The 22,048-nt window shown below is 49.4% G+C and overlaps 12 non-coding genes and 2 pseudogenes across 12 annotated transcripts; all 14 read left to right on the forward strand.

Annotated features, from left to right (window-relative positions):
* The first annotated feature begins 5,025 nt into the window (after positions 1 to 5,025).
* On the forward strand, positions 5,026 to 5,200 carry LOC137066892 (U2 spliceosomal RNA; annotated as a pseudogene).
* Positions 5,201 to 5,668: 468 nt separating this feature from the next.
* Positions 5,669 to 5,832, forward strand: LOC137067214 (U1 spliceosomal RNA). Its single transcript, XR_010903025.1, has one exon. It is a non-coding gene; the product is annotated as a U1 spliceosomal RNA (small nuclear RNA).
* Positions 5,833 to 6,865: 1,033 nt separating this feature from the next.
* LOC137066839 (U2 spliceosomal RNA) lies at positions 6,866 to 7,056 on the forward strand. The gene has a single exon (XR_010902722.1). It is a non-coding gene; the product is annotated as a U2 spliceosomal RNA (small nuclear RNA).
* A 464-nt stretch (positions 7,057 to 7,520) lies between these two features.
* On the forward strand, positions 7,521 to 7,684 carry LOC137067215 (U1 spliceosomal RNA). The gene has a single exon (XR_010903026.1). It is a non-coding gene; the product is annotated as a U1 spliceosomal RNA (small nuclear RNA).
* Positions 7,685 to 8,718: 1,034 nt separating this feature from the next.
* LOC137067371 (U2 spliceosomal RNA) lies at positions 8,719 to 8,909 on the forward strand. The gene has a single exon (XR_010903166.1). It is a non-coding gene; the product is annotated as a U2 spliceosomal RNA (small nuclear RNA).
* Positions 8,910 to 9,377: 468 nt separating this feature from the next.
* Positions 9,378 to 9,541, forward strand: LOC137067216 (U1 spliceosomal RNA). The gene has a single exon (XR_010903027.1). It is a non-coding gene; the product is annotated as a U1 spliceosomal RNA (small nuclear RNA).
* A 1,033-nt stretch (positions 9,542 to 10,574) lies between these two features.
* Positions 10,575 to 10,765, forward strand: LOC137066722 (U2 spliceosomal RNA). Its single transcript, XR_010902616.1, has one exon. It is a non-coding gene; the product is annotated as a U2 spliceosomal RNA (small nuclear RNA).
* Positions 10,766 to 11,233: 468 nt separating this feature from the next.
* Positions 11,234 to 11,397, forward strand: LOC137067217 (U1 spliceosomal RNA). The gene has a single exon (XR_010903028.1). It is a non-coding gene; the product is annotated as a U1 spliceosomal RNA (small nuclear RNA).
* A 1,033-nt stretch (positions 11,398 to 12,430) lies between these two features.
* LOC137066723 (U2 spliceosomal RNA) lies at positions 12,431 to 12,621 on the forward strand. Its single transcript, XR_010902617.1, has one exon. It is a non-coding gene; the product is annotated as a U2 spliceosomal RNA (small nuclear RNA).
* A 468-nt stretch (positions 12,622 to 13,089) lies between these two features.
* LOC137067218 (U1 spliceosomal RNA) lies at positions 13,090 to 13,253 on the forward strand. Its single transcript, XR_010903029.1, has one exon. It is a non-coding gene; the product is annotated as a U1 spliceosomal RNA (small nuclear RNA).
* Positions 13,254 to 19,105: 5,852 nt separating this feature from the next.
* LOC137066914 (U2 spliceosomal RNA) lies at positions 19,106 to 19,311 on the forward strand (annotated as a pseudogene).
* Positions 19,312 to 19,779: 468 nt separating this feature from the next.
* Positions 19,780 to 19,943, forward strand: LOC137067219 (U1 spliceosomal RNA). Its single transcript, XR_010903030.1, has one exon. It is a non-coding gene; the product is annotated as a U1 spliceosomal RNA (small nuclear RNA).
* Positions 19,944 to 20,976: 1,033 nt separating this feature from the next.
* LOC137066724 (U2 spliceosomal RNA) lies at positions 20,977 to 21,167 on the forward strand. Its single transcript, XR_010902618.1, has one exon. It is a non-coding gene; the product is annotated as a U2 spliceosomal RNA (small nuclear RNA).
* Positions 21,168 to 21,635: 468 nt separating this feature from the next.
* On the forward strand, positions 21,636 to 21,799 carry LOC137067220 (U1 spliceosomal RNA). The gene has a single exon (XR_010903031.1). It is a non-coding gene; the product is annotated as a U1 spliceosomal RNA (small nuclear RNA).
* The last annotated feature ends 249 nt before the right edge of the window (positions 21,800 to 22,048 follow it).

Genomic DNA, 22,048 nt, shown 5'->3' on the forward strand with positions numbered 1-22,048 from the left:
CATCTGCTTCTCTGTTGAGTACTTTCTGGTCTCGGTTTGAAACATGTAAAGCCAATTTCTCCATGTTCACAGTGGAAAAGCTAACTGATAATTCACTGAAAGTGGTGATTGTCAGGATGTTTAATGAAACTGTGAGTGGAGAGGATATTGTTGTATGGTTGGCAAGATACTGCTCTATTCGTGGACCACCAGTCAAGGTTTTAGATGAGGACGGTATCTGGAGCTGTGCGTGGAGAGTGCCCATCAAACAATGGGCAGATCCCAACAGCTACCATGGTCTGAGTCAAATACCATCAATGATTGTGTTGGGCGAGAATAGAGGCTACATCCACTACCAAGGGATGCCCAAGCTTTGCCGCAAATGTGGCAAACTTGGACATCTCGCCGAGGCATGTCAGGAAGTAATATGCAGAAAGTGTAGAGAAATTGGACACACCTTTGAAGAGTGCCAAAATGGCAGAAAGTGTAACCTCTGTGGAGAATCAACCCATCTCTACAGAGATTGCCCTAAAAGTTTTGCCAACAAGTTGAAAAACAACAAAATGGCCGCCCCACCCAATGTACAAACAAGTGAGGAGGCGGGCCCTGAGGTTTTGGCGGGAAATTCAATATCCCAGCCAGCCTCAGGGATTGGACAGGAAGGAGGAAGTGGGGTGGCCACAGGGGCGGAGTCAATTTTAGCAGTTGAACGAGGGGAGGAAGCCAATCCTCAAGAAGAAAGTAAAGAGAAAATGGAGGAGGAAGAGGAGGAAACGGCTTCCTCCCTAGAAACAGTCCCGGAGCTGAGTGTTGTGGACAGTGGGAGTGGAACTGATTGTTCTCTCCCCAATGCTCAAGTGCAGAAAAGGTCTGCGAGATCTCCTCTGGTTCAAACAGAGGAGAAAAGGCTGAGGGCATCGCATCGGCTAGATAGTTCCTCTTCGGAAGATCTAGACCGTATGTGGCCCCCAGAATCTCCAAATGAAGTCTCTTTTCTGCACATAAAGCTAAGAACATCGTCGCCAAAGGAGTGGCAAGAGTTCCCCTCTGTGGCTCCTGAGGCGCCAAGCACTTGCCTTCCTGATTCCAGTATTTCTGGGGAAAAGGAAAGAGAAGTGCAACAAGATGTAACATGATTTTAATTCTGTCTTTGTAGTCCACTCTTGTTTTATCTTTTAAATGACTTGTACCTTTTTAGCCATACTGCTCATGGCTCTCACTATCTCTACAATTAATGTGAGAAGTGTGAAGAGCAATATGCGAGCACAGAGCGTCTTATCCTTTTTAAAATATTTTAAGTCAGATGTGTTTTTATTGCAAGAATGTGGTTTGCCGTTTTTACCAAATTACAGGAAATGGGAGGAGCTCTGGACCCCAGGACCTTCCATTTGGAGCGGGTCCAATTTTAACAAAAATGATGGTGTTGCTATTTTAATTAACAATAAGAATATCTTGGTGAAGGGCAGCACTGTGGTGAAGGACGGGCGGGCAATTTTAGCAAATCTGACTTTTTTAGGTAAGGATTTTAACGTTTTAAATGTATATGGTTTTACGGATAAAAATGAAAGGTATGAGTTTTTAGAAGACCTGCAGCCCCACATGCTAGGTAGGGCTCCTTTAGTGGTAGCAGGGGATTTTAACTGTGTTTTATCAAAGAAGGACAGAAAGAGGGTGGGAGATGATTTTAAGATTGATAAGACATCGGTTTTATTACAAAGCTTAGTTAGAGATTTTAGGTTAGTTGACTGTTTTAAAATAATGCATCAAAGAGAGGAGGGCTTCACCTGGTTCAGTGGTGACGGCACCAAAGCCTCTCGAATCGACTACCTATTTACAAGAGATTTCCTGCCAACCGATGCTACATTGACCCCACTCTTCTTCTCAGACCACTTAATGCTATCTTGCACTCTTTCACTGCCCACTGGTGTGACAGTAGGGGGAGGTCTGTGGAAGCTGAACTGCTCCCTCTTAGAAGATGAGGAGGTAGTCAGAGAATATAGGGAGCAGTTCAGCCAATGGCAGACCCTCCAAGACTTTTATGACTCACGTGCACAGTGGTGGGAGATGGTGAAGGAACGGACAAGACTTTTTTTTAGAAAGACAGGCAGAGACAAAAAGAATAGATTTAAACGACGCATGATGGGGCTGCAAAAACGACTACAAAGGTATTTTAATCTTTTAAATGACGGGTTTGATTTTAATGAAGATATTAAAATGGTAAAAGATGAGATGTCAGTTTTATCCAAAATACAAAGCAAAGGTGTCATTTTAAGGAGCAGGGAGAGGGAAACAGAGGAAGGAGAAAAGTGTACTAGGTATTTTTTTAAAAAGATAATTTCACAGGGTGGGACAATTACTGTTTTAAAAAGTGGAGGGAGGGAAGCCCACAGCACAAAAGAGATTTTAAAAGAAACTGAAGAATTTTATGAACAATTATACAATACCAAAGAAGTACACAATGACGCGATAAAGGAAGTTTTAGAGTTTTTAGAAAAGAAATTAGACAAATGTGCTATTTTATCTCAAGATTTTAACATTTTAGAGATGGACAAAGCTCTTAAAAGTTTTAAACGAGGAAAGTCCCCAGGAATAGATGGACTTCCTCTAGAGTTTTACTCCACTTTTTGGGATATTTTAGCACACGAATTACTGACTGTTTTTAAGGAATTTGAGACTCTGGACAGACTTCCTGACAGTTTTAGAATAGGGATAGTTTCACTCTTGCTAAAAAAAGGTGACAAGACTGACTTAAAAAACTGGCGACCCATTACTCTTTTAAACTTTGATTGTAAGATTTTTAGCAAAATTTTATCCATGCGCATGTCGACTGTTTTAGAGGACGTAATTCACCTGGATCAAGCATGTGCTGTGCCCGGAAGGAAGATCACGGACAGCCTGGTACTGATCAGAGATGCCATCTGTTATGCGAGAGACAGAAATATTCGGCTAGTAGTCCTAAATTTAGATTTTGAAAAAGCATTTGACCGCATCTCGCACCAGTTCCTCTTTAAGGTACTGGAGAAAATGGGGTTTCCAGGGAGGTTTATAGCCTGGGTGGGACTGCTTTACAATGGTCTGGTTAGCAGGATTTTGGTTAACGGGCATTTGTCCAAAGCTGTAAATATCCACAGCGGTGTCCGTCAGGGGTGTCCTTTATCTCCCCTTCTGTATGTGGCCTGTATTGAGCCACTGGCACAAATCTTGAGAAGGGATAAATGGATTAAAGGACTGGACGTCCCAGGGACTGGTGGACTGACAGCAACCTGCGTTTTATATATGGACGACATAACCCTTTTAGCGACTGACCTTTTATCGGTACGAAGAGCATTGGACTTGACTGACTGGTACGGTCGGGCCTCGGGCGCCAAGCTCAATAGGAACAAGTCCGAGGCCCAGCTCTTCGGGCCGTGGGGGGACGTCGACACAGGTGGACTGGATCTGGTTTTTAAAGACAACGATTTGAAAGTTTTAGGTGTAAAATTTGACAGAGAGGGTGGAGGACGGGGAAACTGGACTGACATCTTAGGGAAAGTTAGGCAAAGACTGGGTTTTTGGGGACTAAGACAGATGACAATGGAAGGGAAGGTTTTAATTTTTAAAGCCATAATTTTACCACTGATTTTACTTGTCTGTTCTGTTTTTAGTCCCCCAAGAAGATTCCTGGCCAACCTGGAGAGGGCGGTATTTTATTTCCTGTGGGGGTCCAAGTGGGAACGACTGAAAAGGGAGGTCTTTAAAAAAAGAAAGGAAAATGGTGGGAAAGGCCTCCCTGACCCCCACTTGTTTTTAGGTAGCCGCTTTACCGCCCTCCACATCGGATACGCGCTGACCCCATCCAGAGAGAATAAGACAGCGGCCATGGCTCGTTTCTGGATGGGGTCCTACCTAAGAAGCCTAAAGATTTTACCTACTGATTTAAAAACCCCAGTGTCTTTTAACTTGCCAAAAGAGTATATTTTTATCAAGACATTTTTAAAGAAATACTTTTTAGAAACAGAAGATGTGACGATTTTAACTAACCATAAGTCTCTTATCTCTCTTGTGCAGGATCGAGAAAAGGTGAGCCCAGTTCCAGGCCTCACGCCAAGTGAGGCCAAAGAAGTTTGGAGGAACGTTGCCCACCCAGCTCTCCAGAACAGGCTTAAGGACTTGGCGTGGATGGTGGCTCATGAGATCCTCCCGGTCAGGGCGGTTATGCACTCCAGAGGCATGGCCAAAAATCCCACCTGCCCACGGTCCGGGTGTAAATCCCCGGAGACCGTCTACCATCTGCTCTGGGAGTGCGGTGCTGCGCGGGACCTGTGGGCCAGGGCCGGCCCCCTGTTTTTCCCGTGCCTGCCAGCGGGTGGGGCCCAGGTGGATTACAAGCTCGCCATCCTAGGGGTGGGTCAGGGCCTAAAAGCCCTAACAACACAAGAATTTGCATCGCTCTGGCTCACCCTTAACCTGATAAAGGATGCCATCTGGGTCACCAGAAACCTGCTGGTGGGGAAACGCGTGACGGTCCCCCTCCACGCGAGCGAGCAGAGGATAAGATCAGCGCTGCAGGGTGGGCCGCACGTCGTTATTCGGATGGGGGGGCCGAGGCCACACGAGAAGGTCCCGGCCACCACCGACCTTGGCCGCCCGTAGATGCACCCTCACCACTCTGGCTACGGGAACAGCGGGCCAGCGGGCCGGAGGAGAGGGGATCTCCGCTGGGCTCTGGAAGCGAGGAGCCTTGAGCCTGTTCTGGAGAACTGGAGTGAATGGACATGTTTTGTAGGGGCTCACCCTTGATCCTGTACAAGAGACGAAGTTTTAATTGTCACGTTTTAGTCTGTTTTATCATGAATATATTTATTGTTTTCATTCATTTTATTCCTCTTTTAACACCACACTGACATACAAGGACTTTTACACAACACATCAACTGATTTTAACAAAAAAGTGACTTGTGTTTTAATGGATGTAACCATGTATGTTTATTTTATTTTTTAAAGAAGAAAGAAATGTGTGGCATAAACATGAAAATGAATTGAAATCAATATGAAAAAATGTAACAATAAAACTTTTCGAAAGAAAAAAATCTGTTCTTATCAGTTTAATATCTGATACGTCCCCTATCCGGGGACTGCATATTAAATTGATTTTTGGCACATGGAGCCGGAACCGGGGCTTGCTCCGTCCACTCCACGCATCGACCTGGTATTGCAGTGCCTCCAGGAACGGTGTGCTTCCCCTTTTCGGGGACTGCGAATTGTTGTGACTAATAGAAGAACCAACAACACCACTGGACTTTTGTCAGAGAATACAGAAATACGCAGGAAGCGCATACAGAATGACGATGAGGTGACCGTTGACGATGACCGTGCCACAGAGAAAGCAGCAAGCTGCGGTCATATGAGCATAGGGAAAAAAGAAGAACAAAAGCGTCGGTTGCCGGCCGGCTGACTCATCACCGTCACAGCACGTTTTTTGATGTCCCTCTTATTTGAGAGTCTTTACCAACGAGCTGATGAGTCGAATCAGGGGTTTGTGTTGGATGGATTAGGGACACCTGATTCAAATCAAGGTCAGGCACGCACGCACGCAGCAGTCAAGCAATGGAAGGTGCCCCGTCCTTCCTTTTCTTGGGGGAGGGGAAGGTCACCGTGTTTGAGGATGGCGAAGGGGGATAGGGCGCCTCTGCCTGGAGGCCAGGCAACTCATACTTACCTGGCAGGGGAGACACCATGATCAGGAAGGTGGTTCACCCAGGGCGAGGCTCGGCCATTGCACTCCGGTTGTGCTGACCCCTGCGAATTCCCCAAATGTGGGAATCTCGACTGCATAATTTATGGTAGTGGGGGACTGCGTTCGCGCTCTCCCCTGTACACACTGGTTAAAAGCAGATAGCGTGGAGGGAAAAAGCGTGCGGTTCTTGACGCTTGTGGCGCCGCCCACTGCCCCAAAGGGTGAAGTTGCACCAGTTTTGTTATGTTTCTGTCTCTTTCTGCTGTGTCAGCCAGTGACCCGGAGAGTTCAGAGAACTGAACTGCGTCTGTTTTCATCGAGGTTGTCGAAACCTGCGACCGGTTTGCCGAATGTGGTTTTTCCCACAAACTTTGATATTCAACGGACGAGTTGATTGACAGCAGTGGTCCCAAAGGCAAAGTTGTTCGGATGGAGGTTTTCTGTCGTATGGTACGACTGTCTCGTGCGCGTGCTGTGAAAAAGCACGCGACATACGTTCGCCTATAGCCGCTCTCATGTTGTTGCTTTTTCATTTTAAAGCGCCACTAGGTGGCCATTCACCGCGTCCTTTCTCGCCTGACCCCAGACTGAGCCCGTGCACGGGTGTACCGGCTTGGGTGAAATTGTCTCGTTCCGTCCAAGAGCTATAGCCGTTCTAGCAGACCCCGCCTCGCCCAGCCCGTAGGTTTCGGCCTGCCGCCGCCAAGCTGAATCGAAATTCCCACTTTTTTTCCGATCTGGACGGACAGTCAGACTCCAGAGAATCTTTCTGCACTGGTTTGGGCCAGATCGGGCAAAAGACCTAGGACTAGTGTGCAAAAGTAGGTTTTTCACAAAATCCCAAATACCCGAAAATTTCGCCAGCGCAACCTTCGAATCCGAGGCATGCGTCTCGCTCGGCTCGAGCCAAGGATTCCGATGATATAAGACACTTGGTTCTGCGGCGTGCGGTTTGGGAGCTACGAGCCATTTCGTACTTTCGGTGGCTGTAGCGCCACCGCCGGGCCCATCGGGGGGCCAGCCTTGGTGATGTTGTAGAGCGAGTGGCTAGTGCCATCCCTCAAAGTTTCAGGTCTCTACGACGTACGGCCTTTGCCAACCCTCCCCCCCCTCACCGCTTCCCAGATGGGCGTCGCCTTTGCCGGCTCCCCTGCCGCTGCGTCATTGTGTCATCGCTTCTCGGCCTTTTGGCTAAGATCAAGTGTAGTATCTGTTCTTATCAGTGTAATATCTGATACGTCCCCTATCCGGGGACTGCATATTAAATTGATTTGTGGCACATGGAGCCGGACCCGGGGCTTGCTCCGTCCACTCCACGCATCGACCTGGTATTGCAGTGCCTCCAGGAACGGTGTGCTTCCCCTTTTTGGGGACTGCGAATTGTTGTGACTAATAGAAGAACCAACAACACCACTGGAATTTTGTCAGAGAATACAGAAATACGCAGGAAGCGCATACAGAATGACGATGAGGTGACCGTTGACGATGACCGTGCCACAGAGAAAGCAGCAAGCTGCGGTCATATGAGCATAGGGAAAAAAGAAGAACAAAAGCGTCGGTTGCCGGCCGGCTGACTCATCACCGTCACAGCACGTTTTTTGATGTCCCTCTTATTTGAGAGTCTTTACCAACGAGCTGATGAGTCGAATCGGGGGTTTGTGTTGGATGGATTAGGGACACCTGATTCAAATCAAGGTCACGCACGCACGCAGCAGTCAAGCAATGGAAGGTGCCCCGTCCTTCCTTTTCTTGGGGGAGGGGAAGGTCACCGTGTTTGAGGATGGCGAAGGGGGATAGGGCGCCTCTGCCTGGAGGCCAGGCAACTCATACTTACCTGGCAGGGGAGACACCATGATCAGGAAGGTGGTTCACCCAGGGCGAGGCTCGGCCATTGCACTCCGGTTGTGCTGACCCCTGCGAATTCCCCAAATGTGGGAATCTCGACTGCATAATTTATGGTAGTGGGGGACTGCGTTCGCGCTCTCCCCTGTACACACTGGTTAAAAGCAGATAGCGTGGAGGGAAAAAGCGTGCGGTTCTTGACGCTTGTGGCGCCGCCCACTGCCCCAAAGGGTGAAGTTGCACCAGTTTTGTTATGTTTCTGTCTCTTTCTGCTGTGTCAGCCAGTGACCCGGAGAGTTCAGAGAACTGAACTGCGTCTGTTTTCATCGAGGTTGTCGAAACCTGCGACCGGTTTGCCGAATGTGGTTTTTCCCACAAACTTTGATATTCAACGGACGAGTTGATTGACAGCAGTGGTCCCAAAGGCAAAGTTGTTCGGATGGAGGTTTTCTGTCGTATGGTACGACTGTCTCGTGCGCGTGCTGTGAAAAAGCACGCGACATACGTTCGCCTATAGCCGCTCTCATGTTGTTGCTTTTTCATTTTAAAGCGCCACTAGGTGGCCATTCACCGCGTCCTTTCTCGCCTGACCCCAGACTGAGCCCGTGCACGGGTGTACCGGCTTGGGTGAAATTGTCTCGTTCCGTCCAAGAGCTATAGCCGTTCTAGCAGACCCCGCCTCGCCCAGCCCGTAGGTTTCGGCCTGCCGCCGCCAAGCTGAATCGAAATTCCCACTTTTTTTCCGATCTGGACGGACAGTCAGACTCCAGAGAATCTTTCTGCACTGGTTTGGGCCAGATCGGGCAAAAGACCTAGGACTAGTGTGCAAAAGTAGGTTTTTCACAAAATCCCAAATACCCGAAAATTTCGCCAGCGCAACCTTCGAATCCGAGGCATGCGTCTCGCTCGGCTCGAGCCAAGGATTCCGATGATATAAGACACTTGGTTCTGCGGCGTGCGGTTTGGGAGCTACGAGCCATTTCGTACTTTCGGTGGCTGTAGCGCCACCGCCGGGCCCATCGGGGGGCCAGCCTTGGTGATGTTGTAGAGCGAGTGGCTAGTACCATCCCTCAAAGTTTCAGGTCTCTACGACGTACGGCCTTTGCCAACCCTCCCCCCCCCTCACCGCTTCCCAGATGGGCGTCGCCTTTGCCGGCTCCCCTGCCGCTGCGTCATTGTGTCATCGCTTCTCGGCCTTTTGGCTAAGATCAAGTGTAGTATCTGTTCTTATCAGTTTAATATCTGATACGTCCCCTATCCGGGGACTGCATATTAAATTGATTTTTGGCACATGGAGCAGGAACCGGGGCTTGCTCCGTCCACTCCACGCATCGACCTGGTATTGCAGTGCCTCCAGGAACGGTGTGCTTCCCCTTTTCGGGGACTGCGAATTGTTGTGACTAATAGAAGAACCAACAACACCACTGGACTTTTGTCAGAGAATACAGAAATACGCAGGAAGCGCATACAGAATGACGATGAGGTGACCGTTGACGATGACCGTGCCACAGAGAAAGCAGCAAGCTGCGGTCATATGAGCATAGGGAAAAAAGAAGAACAAAAGCGTCGGTTGCCGGCCGGCTGACTCATCACCGTCACAGCACGTTTTTTGATGTCCCTCTTATTTGAGAGTCTTTACCAACGAGCTGATGAGTCGAATCGGGGGTTTGTGTTGGATGGATTAGGGACACCTGATTCAAATCAAGGTCAGGCACGCACGCACGCAGCAGTCAAGCAATGGAAGGTGCCCCGTCCTTCCTTTTCTTGGGGGAGGGGAAGGTCACCGTGTTTGAGGATGGCGAAGGGGGATAGGGCGCCTCTGCCTGGAGGCCAGGCAACTCATACTTACCTGGCAGGGGAGACACCATGATCAGGAAGGTGGTTCACCCAGGGCGAGGCTCGGCCATTGCACTCCGGTTGTGCTGACCCCTGCGAATTCCCCAAATGTGGGAATCTCGACTGCATAATTTATGGTAGTGGGGGACTGCGTTCGCGCTCTCCCCTGTACACACTGGTTAAAAGCAGATAGCGTGGAGGGAAAAAGCGTGCGGTTCTTGACGCTTGTGGCGCCGCCCACTGCCCCAAAGGGTGAAGTTGCACCAGTTTTGTTATGTTTCTGTCTCTTTCTGCTGTGTCAGCCAGTGACCCGGAGAGTTCAGAGAACTGAACTGCGTCTGTTTTCATCGAGGTTGTCGAAACCTGCGACCGGTTTGCCGAATGTGGTTTTTCCCACAAACTTTGATATTCAACGGACGAGTTGATTGACAGCAGTGGTCCCAAAGGCAAAGTTGTTCGGATGGAGGTTTTCTGTCGTATGGTACGACTGTCTCGTGCGCGTGCTGTGAAAAAGCACGCGACATACGTTCGCCTATAGCCGCTCTCATGTTGTTGCTTTTTCATTTTAAAGCGCCACTAGGTGGCCATTCACCGCGTCCTTTCTCGCCTGACCCCAGACTGAGCCCGTGCATGGGTGTACCGGCTTGGGTGAAATTGTCTCGTTCCGTCCAAGAGCTATAGCCGTTCTAGCAGACCCCGCCTCGCCCAGCCCGTAGGTTTCGGCCTGCCGCCGCCAAGCTGAATCGAAATTCCCACTTTTTTTCCGATCTGGACGGACAGTCAGACTCCAGAGAATCTTTCTGCACTGGTTTGGGCCAGATCGGGCAAAAGACCTAGGACTAGTGTGCAAAAGTAGGTTTTTCACAAAATCCCAAATACCCGAAAATTTCGCCAGCGCAACCTTCGAATCCGAGGCATGCGTCTCGCTCGGCTCGAGCCAAGGATTCCGATGATATAAGACACTTGGTTCTGCGGCGTGCGGTTTGGGAGCTACGAGCCATTTCGTACTTTCGGTGGCTGTAGCGCCACCGCCGGGCCCATCGGGGGGCCAGCCTTGGTGATGTTGTAGAGCGAGTGGCTAGTACCATCCCTCAAAGTTTCAGGTCTCTACGACGTACGGCCTTTGCCAACCCTCCCCCCCCTCACCGCTTCCCAGATGGGCGTCGCCTTTGCCGGCTCCCCTGCCGCTGCGTCATTGTGTCATCGCTTCTCGGCCTTTTGGCTAAGATCAAGTGTAGTATCTGTTCTTATCAGTTTAATATCTGATACGTCCCCTATCCGGGGACTGCATATTAAATTGATTTTTGGCACATGGAGCCGGAACCGGGGCTTGCTCCGTCCACTCCACGCATCGACCTGGTATTGCAGTGCCTCCAGGAACGGTGTGCTTCCCCTTTTTGGGGACTGCGAATTGTTGTGACTAATAGAAGAACCAACAACACCACTGGAATTTTGTCAGAGAATACAGAAATACGCAGGAAGCGCATACAGAATGACGATGAGGTGACCGTTGACGATGACCGTGCCACAGAGAAAGCAGCAAGCTGCGGTCATATGAGCATAGGGAAAAAAGAAGAACAAAAGCGTCGGTTGCCGGCCGGCTGACTCATCACCGTCACAGCACGTTTTTTGATGTCCCTCTTATTTGAGAGTCTTTACCAACGAGCTGATGAGTCGAATCGGGGGTTTGTGTTGGATGGATTAGGGACACCTGATTCAAATCAAGGTCAGGCACGCACGCACGCAGCAGTCAAGCAATGGAAGGTGCCCCGTCCTTCCTTTTCTTGGGGGAGGGGAAGGTCACCGTGTTTGAGGGTGGCGAAGGGGGATAGGGCGCCTCTGCCTGGAGGCCAGGCAACTCATACTTACCTGGCAGGGGAGACACCATGATCAGGAAGGTGGTTCACCCAGGGCGAGGCTCGGCCATTGCACTCCGGTTGTGCTGACCCCTGCGAATTCCCCAAATGTGGGAATCTCGACTGCATAATTTATGGTAGTGGGGGACTGCGTTCGCGCTCTCCCCTGTACACACTGGTTAAAAGCAGATAGCGTGGAGGGAAAAAGCGTGCGGTTCTTGACGCTTGTGGCGCCGCCCACTGCCCCAAAGGGTGAAGTTGCACCAGTTTTGTTATGTTTCTGTCTCTTTCTGCTGTGTCAGCCAGTGACCCGGAGAGTTCAGAGAACTGAACTGCGTCTGTTTTCATCGAGGTTGTCGAAACCTGCGACCGGTTTGCCGAATGTGGTTTTTCCCACAAACTTTGATATTCAACGGACGAGTTGATTGACAGCAGTGGTCCCAAAGGCAAAGTTGTTCGGATGGAGGTTTTCTGTCGTATGGTACGACTGTCTCGTGCGCGTGCTGTGAAAAAGCACGCGACATACGTTCGCCTATAGCCGCTCTCATGTTGTTGCTTTTTCATTTTAAAGCGCCACTAGGTGGCCATTCACCGCGTCCTTTCTCGCCTGACCCCAGACTGAGCCCGTGCATGGGTGTACCGGCTTGGGTGAAATTGTCTCGTTCCGTCCAAGAGCTATAGCCGTTCTAGCAGACCCCGCCTCGCCCAGCCCGTAGGTTTCGGCCTGCCGCCGCCAAGCTGAATCGAAATTCCCACTTTTTTTCCGATCTGGACGGACAGTCAGACTCCAGAGAATCTTTCTGCACTGGTTTGGGCCAGATCGGGCAAAAGACCTAGGACTAGTGTGCAAAAGTAGGTTTTTCACAAAATCCCAAATACCCGAAAATTTCGCCAGCGCAACCTTCGAATCCGAGGCATGCGTCTCGCTCGGCTCGAGCCAAGGATTCCGATGATATAAGACACTTGGTTCTGCGGCGTGCGGTTTGGGAGCTACGAGCCATTTCGTACTTTCGGTGGCTGTAGCGCCACCGCCGGGCCCATCGGGGGGCCAGCCTTGGTGATGTTGTAGAGCGAGTGGCTAGTACCATCCCTCAAAGTTTCAGGTCTCTACGACGTACGGCCTTTGCCAACCCTCCCCCCCCTCACCGCTTCCCAGATGGGCGTCGCCTTTGCCGGCTCCCCTGCCGCTGCGTCATTGTGTCATCGCTTCTCGGCCTTTTGGCTAAGATCAAGTGTAGTATCTGTTCTTATCAGTTTAATATCTGATACGTCCCCTATCCGGGGACTGCATATTAAATTGATTTTTGGCACATGGAGCCGGAACCGGGGCTTGCTCCGTCCACTCCACGCATCGACCTGGTATTGCAGTGCCTCCAGGAACGGTGTGCTTCCCCTTTTTGGGGACTGCGAATTGTTGTGACTAATAGAAGAACCAACAACACCACTGGAATTTTGTCAGAGAATACAGAAATACGCAGGAAGCGCATACAGAATGACGATGAGGTGACCGTTGACGATGACCGTGCCACAGAGAAAGCAGCAAGCTGCGGTCATATGAGCATAGGGAAAAAAGAAGAACAAAAGCGTCGGTTGCCGGCCGGCTGACTCATCACCGTCACAGCACGTTTTTTGATGTCCCTCTTATTTGAGAGTCTTTACCAACGAGCTGATGAGTCGAATCGGGGGTTTGTGTTGGATGGATTAGGGACACCTGATTCAAATCAAGGTCAGGCACGCACGCACGCAGCAGTCAAGCAATGGAAGGTGCCCCGTCCTTCCTTTTCTTGGGGGAGGGGAAGGTCACCGTGTTTGAGGGTGGCGAAGGGGGATAGGGCGCCTCTGCCTGGAGGCCAGGCAACTCATACTTACCTGGCAGGGGAGACACCATGATCAGGAAGGTGGTTCACCCAGGGCGAGGCTCGGCCATTGCACTCCGGTTGTGCTGACCCCTGCGAATTCCCCAAATGTGGGAATCTCGACTGCATAATTTATGGTAGTGGGGGACTGCGTTCGCGCTCTCCCCTGTACACACTGGTTAAAAGCAGATAGCGTGGAGGGAAAAAGCGTGCGGTTCTTGACGCTTGTGGCGCCGCCCACTGCCCCAAAGGGTGAAGTTGCACCAGTTTTGTTATGTTTCTGTCTCTTTCTGCTGTGTCAGCCAGTGACCCGGAGAGTTCAGAGAACTGAACTGCGTCTGTTTTCATCGAGGTTGTCGAAACCTGCGACCGGTTTGCCGAATGTGGTTTTTCCCACAAACTTTGATATTCAACGGACGAGTTGATTGACAGCAGTGGTCCCAAAGGCAAAGTTGTTCGGATGGAGGTTTTCTGTCGTATGGTACGACTGTCTCGTGCGCGTGCTGTGAAAAAGCACGCGACATACGTTCGCCTATAGCCGCTCTCATGTTGTTGCTTTTTCATTTTAAAGCGCCACTAGGTGGCCATTCACCGCGTCCTTTCTCGCCTGACCCCAGACTGAGCCCGTGCATGGGTGTACCGGCTTGGGTGAAATTGTCTCGTTCCGTCCAAGAGCTATAGCCGTTCTAGCAGACCCCGCCTCGCCCAGCCCGTAGGTTTCGGCCTGCCGCCGCCAAGCTGAATCGAAATTCCCACTTTTTTTCCGATCTGGACGGACAGTCAGACTCCAGAGAATCTTTCTGCACTGGTTTGGGCCAGATCGGGCAAAAGACCTAGGACTAGTGTGCAAAAGTAGGTTTTTCACAAAATCCCAAATACCCGAAAATTTCGCCAGCGCAACCTTCGAATCCGAGGCATGCGTCTCGCTCGGCTCGAGCCAAGGATTCCGATGATATAAGACACTTGGTTCTGCGGCGTGCGGTTTGGGAGCTACGAGCCATTTCGTACTTTCGGTGGCTGTAGCGCCACCGCCGGGCCCATCGGGGGGCCAGCCTTGGTGATGTTGTAGAGCGAGTGGCTAGTACCATCCCTCAAAGTTTCAGGTCTCTACGACGTACGGCCTTTGCCAACCCTCCCCCCCCTCACCGCTTCCCAGATGGGCGTCGCCTTTGCCGGCTCCCCTGCCGCTGCGTCATTGTGTCATCGCTTCTCGGCCTTTTGGCTAAGATCAAGTCGTGATTTCTTTGATCTTTTGAGAAGTTATGATGGCTGGTGTAGCTGGGTACTCAGTTCCAAGGGCGGGACTGAGAAATACTCTACGTTTCCAAATGAAGACGCCGGGGGTGGAGATGATGGAAAGAGATGTGTTTGCACGGGTAGTTCTTCTGGACAAGCTGAAGTTGAAAGTGGAAGAGGTGTACTGTCTACAGACCAACAGACAAGAGAAGTGTTTTGACCTAACTTTGAACACGGTGGAATTATACAAAGAGGTGTTGGAAAAGTTTGGGAAGTGTGACAAGGTGGGCTTGATGGGGAAATTCGAGGTGATAAGTCTGGACAGACCTAACTTCAGGGTCATCACTCTTCATATGTTTAACCCATACGTCACAGATGAAGCGTTGGTGGCTTTTTTGGGAAAATATGCTGAAGTTCTCACACCTGCAAGATACATAAAGGACAATGTGGGGTTATGGACTGGGAAAAGGCAGTTCCAAGTTCTCCTAAAATCGGATGAGGATGGGTTTGAGGGGGTCATGCACCCTCCTGCTTTTTTCAACATAGGAGCGGACAAGGGATATCTTTTCTATTCAAGACAGCCTCCTTTTTGTAGAAGGTGCAGACGGTATGGCCATAGTGATGGCAGGTGTGGAGAAGAAAGATGTTGGCGGTGTTCTAAGATGGGACACACAGCAAAAGAGTGCAGTATTCCTAAGTCATGTCACAGCTGTGGCTCATTAGGACATTTGATGAAGGAATGTAAGGAAGGGCGCAAGCTGAATCGAGGAGGAAGGAGAGTGGAGGAAACAGTGGCAGAGGAGAAGAACGGGGAGGAGGTCCAACAGGAGACAATGGAGCAAGAAATAAAAGAGAAGGTGGTGTTTGAGGTGGTAAAGGAGGGAGGAAGCGAGGCAGAAGCAGAGAAAGTGGAAGATGTGATGGATGCTTTCTTAGAAGCGTTAAATGGGGAACAGTTTAAGGTCACCGAGTTGTACACAGGGGATGTGGAAGATGAGATGGAAGTGGAGAGACAAAGTGACCCGGATGGATCAAGAGGGGATGGAAGTCAGCGGATCAGGAAAGCCGAGAAGGAAAAGGCGAGACCAGGCAAGAGGGTGAGAGCCGAGACGAGGCAGAGTTTGAGTTGTTCTGAGGATTCACTATCTACCGACAGTCAAGAGGGGCTCGAGATGGACAATGCTAGACCCTTATTTCAGTTGTCACAGGGAAAGGGTGGTAGTGACAATGAAGAACCGAAGGATGATGGGGTTGGTCTCAGTGTGTCGCCCATATGCTGGTCAGATCTGGTGGGGACTGAGACTGGGACCACAGGACCACTGGGACCACTGGAGGATCGAGGGATGGAAGGGACATTAAGGACTGAATAAGTGGTGAGCAATGACGAATTGACTGTGGGGTCTATAAATGTAAGAGGTTTAAGAGACAATGTGAAGCGAAGAGCGGTTTTTTCTTTTTTGGAAAATTGCAGATGTGATATTCTTTTTTTGCAGGAGGTTCATTTGAAAAGTTCACAAGATGCAAGGAAATTTACAGAAGAATGGGGGAGGGGAGGAGCAGTATGGAGTGTGGGAGGGGTTTATTCCTCAGGAGTGGGGATCTTGTTTCGGGGTAAAGAGTTGGAAGTCAGAAGTTATTTTACGGTTTCACAAGGGAGAGTGATTGGGGCTGATGTAAGGTGGAGAGGGGGGGAATATAGATTACTCTCAGTTTATGCTCCACAAACAGTGGAAGAGAGGAAAGATATTTTTGAAATGTTGTTAACAGTCTGTGCAACAAATAAACAGATTATAATGGGAGGGGATTTTAATTTGCAGTTAGGAGACAAAGGGGATAGTAGTTTGATGGTGTTAGAAGGGGTTTTGCAGGGGCATGGGTTGGTGGATGGGGGGCAGGGAGTGAATCCAAAAGTTTGTATGTCAACGTGGAGGAACTCGAGGGGGGTGGAAAAGAGGCTAGATTATGTGTTTTTTTCAAAAGGTTTGGTTTTGGAAGGAGGGGGAGTGAAGCCTGTGTTTTTTTCTGATCATGATTTGGTTTGGTTTGTAGTTAAGGGGCAAAATGTGAAGTTTGGTAAAGGGTACTGGAGAATGAATATAGAGATTTTGAGGGAAAGGCAGTTCTGTGAAGAGTATGTATGTTTTTTCAAGGGGTTAGAGGGGTTAAAGGTCATGTATGATGATGTGGTGGGGTGGTGGGAAATGGTTAAAAATCGTTCAAAGGAGTGGATTGTTAAGTACTGTAAGAGAAGAATGAGCAATTTTAGGAGGCAAGCAGGGAAGTTGCAGAGAGATTTAGAGTTGATATTTGAAGAGTATAATGTTGGGGGCACTTTTGACTGGGATAGGGTTAACTTGCTGAAGAGACAGATAAAGGGTTTGTATGAAGATCAAGCTAAACGGTTTTTGTTGAAAAGGAGACATGAGACAAGGGAGAATGGGGAGGCGTGTAATGCTGGGTTTTTTAGGTCAGTAAGGGATCAAAAAGAGAAGCAAATAATTGTTGAGTTAAAGGATAAGGAAGGGGAGATTCTGGGGAAAACCGAAGAGATAACTGAATATGTGGGTCAGTATTTTCAACAATTTTTCAGTAAAAGAGAGATAGTAAAGGAGAAAAGTGATTTTTTTGTTAATTTCCTGTCTAGCGTAGTCCCTGATGAGGTTGGGGCTGAGTTAAATTCTCCAATAACATTGGAAGAGGTGGAAGGAGCATTGAGAAGGATGAGTAAAGGTAAGGTGCCAGGGATTGATGGCCTACCAGTTGAATTTTATGTTAGGTTTTTCAATATTTTAGGTCCTCATTTGATGGAGGTGGTGCGGGAAGTGTTAGAAAATAAAAGTATGAGTGGTTCAATGGCAACTGGAGTGATAACTCTTCTATATAAAAAAGGCGAAAGGTCGGACATAACAAATTATAGGCCGCTCACAATGCTTACAGTGGACTATAAGATTATAGCAAAGGTGTTGGCAGACAGATTGAGGAAAGCCCTTCCCCATGTGGTGCATGTTGATCAAACATGTGGAGTTGAGGGTCGCAGCATTAAGTGGAATCTTCAGCTGATCAGGGATGTTATAGCATGGGTGGAGGATAGGGAGTTACCATTGATGGTGGTTAGCTTAGATCAGGCTAAAGCCTTTGATAGGGTGAATAGATGGTTTCTGTTTAAGGTAATGGAGAGGATGGGTTGGGGTGAGGGATATATAGGGTGGATTAGAACGCTGTATACTGGGGCTAGGTGTTTGGTGCAGGTGAACGGGGCATTAGGACAGAGCTTTGATGTGTGGGAGGGAGTGAGACAGGGGTGTCCTCTCTCTCCTTTACTTTTTGTTCTCTATATGGAGCCATTGGCTCAGGCGATAAGGCGAGATGGCAGAATAAAAGGTCTGCGGGTACCAGGAGGTAAGGGGGCGGTAGTGAAACTATCGCAGTACGCAGATGATACTACACTACTGTTGGATTCAGACAAGTGTCTTGAGAGGGCATTGCATTTGTTTGAGGAGTTTTCCTTAGCATCTGGGGCTAGTCTAAATATTTCAAAATCAGCTGTTAAGTTTTTTGGGAAGTTTAGGCAAAGACGGAATGGAATTGGGGGGTTGCAGGTGTGTGAGGGGCCTTTAAAAATTTTGGGTATAAGATTTCAGAATGAAGGCTCAGCTACTCTGAATTGGGAAGAGCGCATTGTTTCGGTGCAGAAGAGGCTAGCAAGGTGGAAAGGGCGAAGATTGACATTGTGGGGGAAAGTTTTGGTACTGAAGATAGAGGTGTTGTCAGTGTTTCAGTACTTGGCTGTCATTTATCCTTTGCCGGCTAGTATGAGGAAGTCAGTAATAAGGTTAATATTTACGTTTGTCTGGGGAGGAAGATATGAATATGTAAAAAGAACTGAAATGTTTAATTCGATTAAGGAAGGAGGGCGGGATGTACCTCATGTTCCTTTAAAGCTTGATTGTTTTTTTGTGTCTTCAATCTTGGCCCAGTTAGCGGGGACTGCTGAGCATCCGTCTTGGTTTTTTCTTAGGTTATTTTTTTCTTATCAAGCAAGGCACGTGATGAGGTGGTCCAATGAGGGTCCAAGGTCGGAAACGCAGCCGTGGCATTATAGGCATGCAGTTAAATGGATGAGTAAATATCCTGAGAGTAAGGAGATAACAGTGTGTTTGGACCAGAGGATGTTGTATGGAAAGGTAAGGGAGAGGGTGTCTAGTGTAGTTCGGGTGGGGGTCTCAAGGGAGGTGTGGTTGAATATTCAACCCAAAAATCTTGATAATGACTTAAAAGATCTTAATTGGTTGTGTTTTTTGAGGCGTTTGCCCGTAAAAGAGATCATGTATAGGCACGGTATAGCAAAAGATGGAAAGTGCCCAAGGGAGGGGTGTTGGGAAGAAGAGACAATAAAACATACTTTTTGGGAGTGTGGGTTTGCACAGAGGGTGTGGGGGAGGGGAAAGAGGGTGTTAGGGGTGATCTCAGGAAATTTTAAGGTGTCGGGGGAGAATGTAATCGGTGGAATAAGAAGTAAGAAGGGGGAAGGGAAAGTGGCTTATATGCTGTGGTTAATAATAAGTTTGGTCAAAAAAGGACTTTGGGAGGAAAGACAGGGAATATGTAGGGGGAAAGGGAAAAGGTCAGAAGAAGGGGTAATACGGGGAGTGGAGTATGAAGTAAGGGCAAGGATTAGGTGGGATATACAAAGATGGGGGAAACATGCAGCTAAAGAGAGGTGGAAAGGGTTGTTTGGGTTATATGATGACGAATGGAAAGAGAATGAGATGAGATAATATGTGTATGTAATTTTGAGTTGTATGTGAATAAAAAAAAAAAAAAAAAAAAAAAAAAAATCTGTTCTTATCAGTTTAATATCTGATACGTCCCCTATCCGGGGACTGCATATTAAATTGATTTTTGGCACATGGAGCCGGAACCGGGGCTTGCTCCGTCCACTCCACGCATCGACCTGGTATTGCAGTGCCTCCAGGAACGGTGTGCTTCCCCTTTTTGGGGACTGCGAATTGTTGTGACTAATAGAAGAACCAACAACACCACTGGAATTTTGTCAGAGAATACAGAAATACGCAGGAAGCGCATACAGAATGACGATGAGGTGACCGTTGACGATGACCGTGCCACAGAGAAAGCAGCAAGCTGCGGTCATATGAGCATAGGGAAAAAAGAAGAACAAAAGCGTCGGTTGCCGGCCGGCTGACTCATCACCGTCACAGCACGTTTTTTGATGTCCCTCTTATTTGAGAGTCTTTACCAACGAGCTGATGAGTCGAATCGGGGGTTTGTGTTGGATGGATTAGGGACACCTGATTCAAATCAAGGTCAGGCACGCACGCACGCAGCAGTCAAGCAATGGAAGGTGCCCCGTCCTTCCTTTTCTTGGGGGAGGGGAAGGTCACCGTGTTTGAGGGTGGCGAAGGGGGATAGGGCGCCTCTGCCTGGAGGCCAGGCAACTCATACTTACCTGGCAGGGGAGACACCATGATCAGGAAGGTGGTTCACCCAGGGCGAGGCTCGGCCATTGCACTCCGGTTGTGCTGACCCCTGCGAATTCCCCAAATGTGGGAATCTCGACTGCATAATTTATGGTAGTGGGGGACTGCGTTCGCGCTCTCCCCTGTACACACTGGTTAAAAGCAGATAGCGTGGAGGGAAAAAGCGTGCGGTTCTTGATGCTTGTGGCGCCGCCCACTGCCCCAAAGGGTGAAGTTGCACCAGTTTTGTTATGTTTCTGTCTCTTTCTGCTGTGTCAGCCAGTGACCCGGAGAGTTCAGAGAACTGAACTGCGTCTGTTTTCATCGAGGTTGTCGAAACCTGCGACCGGTTTGCCGAATGTGGTTTTTCCCACAAACTTTGATATTCAACGGACGAGTTGATTGACAGCAGTGGTCCCAAAGGCAAAGTTGTTCGGATGGAGGTTTTCTGTCGTATGGTACGACTGTCTCGTGCGCGTGCTGTGAAAAAGCACGCGACATACGTTCGCCTATAGCCGCTCTCATGTTGTTGCTTTTTCATTTTAAAGCGCCACTAGGTGGCCATTCACCGCGTCCTTTCTCGCCTGACCCCAGACTGAGCCCGTGCATGGGTGTACCGGCTTGGGTGAAATTGTCTCGTTCCGTCCAAGAGCTATAGCCGTTCTAGCAGACCCCGCCTCGCCCAGCCCGTAGGTTTCGGCCTGCCGCCGCCAAGCTGAATCGAAATTCCCACTTTTTTTCCGATCTGGACGGACAGTCAGACTCCAGAGAATCTTTCTGCACTGGTTTGGGCCAGATCGGGCAAAAGACCTAGGACTAGTGTGCAAAAGTAGGTTTTTCACAAAATCCCAAATACCCGAAAATTTCGCCAGCGCAACCTTCGAATCCGAGGCATGCGTCTCGCTCGGCTCGAGCCAAGGATTCCGATGATATAAGACACTTGGTTCTGCGGCGTGCGGTTTGGGAGCTACGAGCCATTTCGTACTTTCGGTGGCTGTAGCGCCACCGCCGGGCCCATCGGGGGGCCAGCCTTGGTGATGTTGTAGAGCGAGTGGCTAGTACCATCCCTCAAAGTTTCAGGTCTCTACGACGTACGGCCTTTGCCAACCCTCCCCCCCCTCACCGCTTCCCAGATGGGCGTCGCCTTTGCCGGCTCCCCTGCCGCTGCGTCATTGTGTCATCGCTTCTCGGCCTTTTGGCTAAGATCAAGTGTAGTATCTGTTCTTATCAGTTTAATATCTGATACGTCCCCTATCCGGGGACTGCATATTAAATTGATTTTTGGCACATGGAGCCGGAACCGGGGCTTGCTCCGTCCACTCCACGCATCGACCTGGTATTGCAGTGCCTCCAGGAACGGTGTGCTTCCCCTTTTTGGGGACTGCGAATTGTTGTGACTAATAGAAGAACCAACAACACCACTGGAATTTTGTCAGAGAATACAGAAATACGCAGGAAGCGCATACAGAATGACGATGAGGTGACCGTTGACGATGACCGTGCCACAGAGAAAGCAGCAAGCTGCGGTCATATGAGCATAGGGAAAAAAGAAGAACAAAAGCGTCGGTTGCCGGCCGGCTGACTCATCACCGTCACAGCACGTTTTTTGATGTCCCTCTTATTTGAGAGTCTTTACCAACGAGCTGATGAGTCGAATCGGGGGTTTGTGTTGGATGGATTAGGGACACCTGATTCAAATCAAGGTCAGGCACGCACGCACGCAGCAGTCAAGCAATGGAAGGTGCCCCGTCCTTCCTTTTCTTGGGGGAGGGGAAGGTCACCGTGTTTGAGGGTGGCGAAGGGGGATAGGGCGCCTCTGCCTGGAGGCCAGGCAACTCATACTTACCTGGCAGGGGAGACACCATGATCAGGAAGGTGGTTCACCCAGGGCGAGGCTCGGCCATTGCACTCCGGTTGTGCTGACCCCTGCGAATTCCCCAAATGTGGGAATCTCGACTGCATAATTTATGGTAGTGGGGGACTGCGTTCGCGCTCTCCCCTGTACACACTGGTTAAAAGCAGATAGCGTGGAGGGAAAAAGCGTGCGGTTCTTGACGCTTGTGGCGCCGCCCACTGCCCCAAAGGGTGAAGTTGCACCAGTTTTGTTATGTTTCTGTCTCTTTCTGCTGTGTCAGCCAGTGACCCGGAGAGTTCAGAGAACTGAACTGCGTCTGTTTTCATCGAGGTTGTCGAAACCTGCGACCGGTTTGCCGAATGTGGTTTTTCCCACAAACTTTGATATTCAACGGAC

This window comes from Pseudorasbora parva, unplaced genomic scaffold, assembly GCF_024679245.1.
Source record: "Pseudorasbora parva isolate DD20220531a unplaced genomic scaffold, ASM2467924v1 scaffold_33, whole genome shotgun sequence".
NCBI lineage: Eukaryota > Metazoa > Chordata > Actinopteri > Cypriniformes > Gobionidae > Pseudorasbora > Pseudorasbora parva.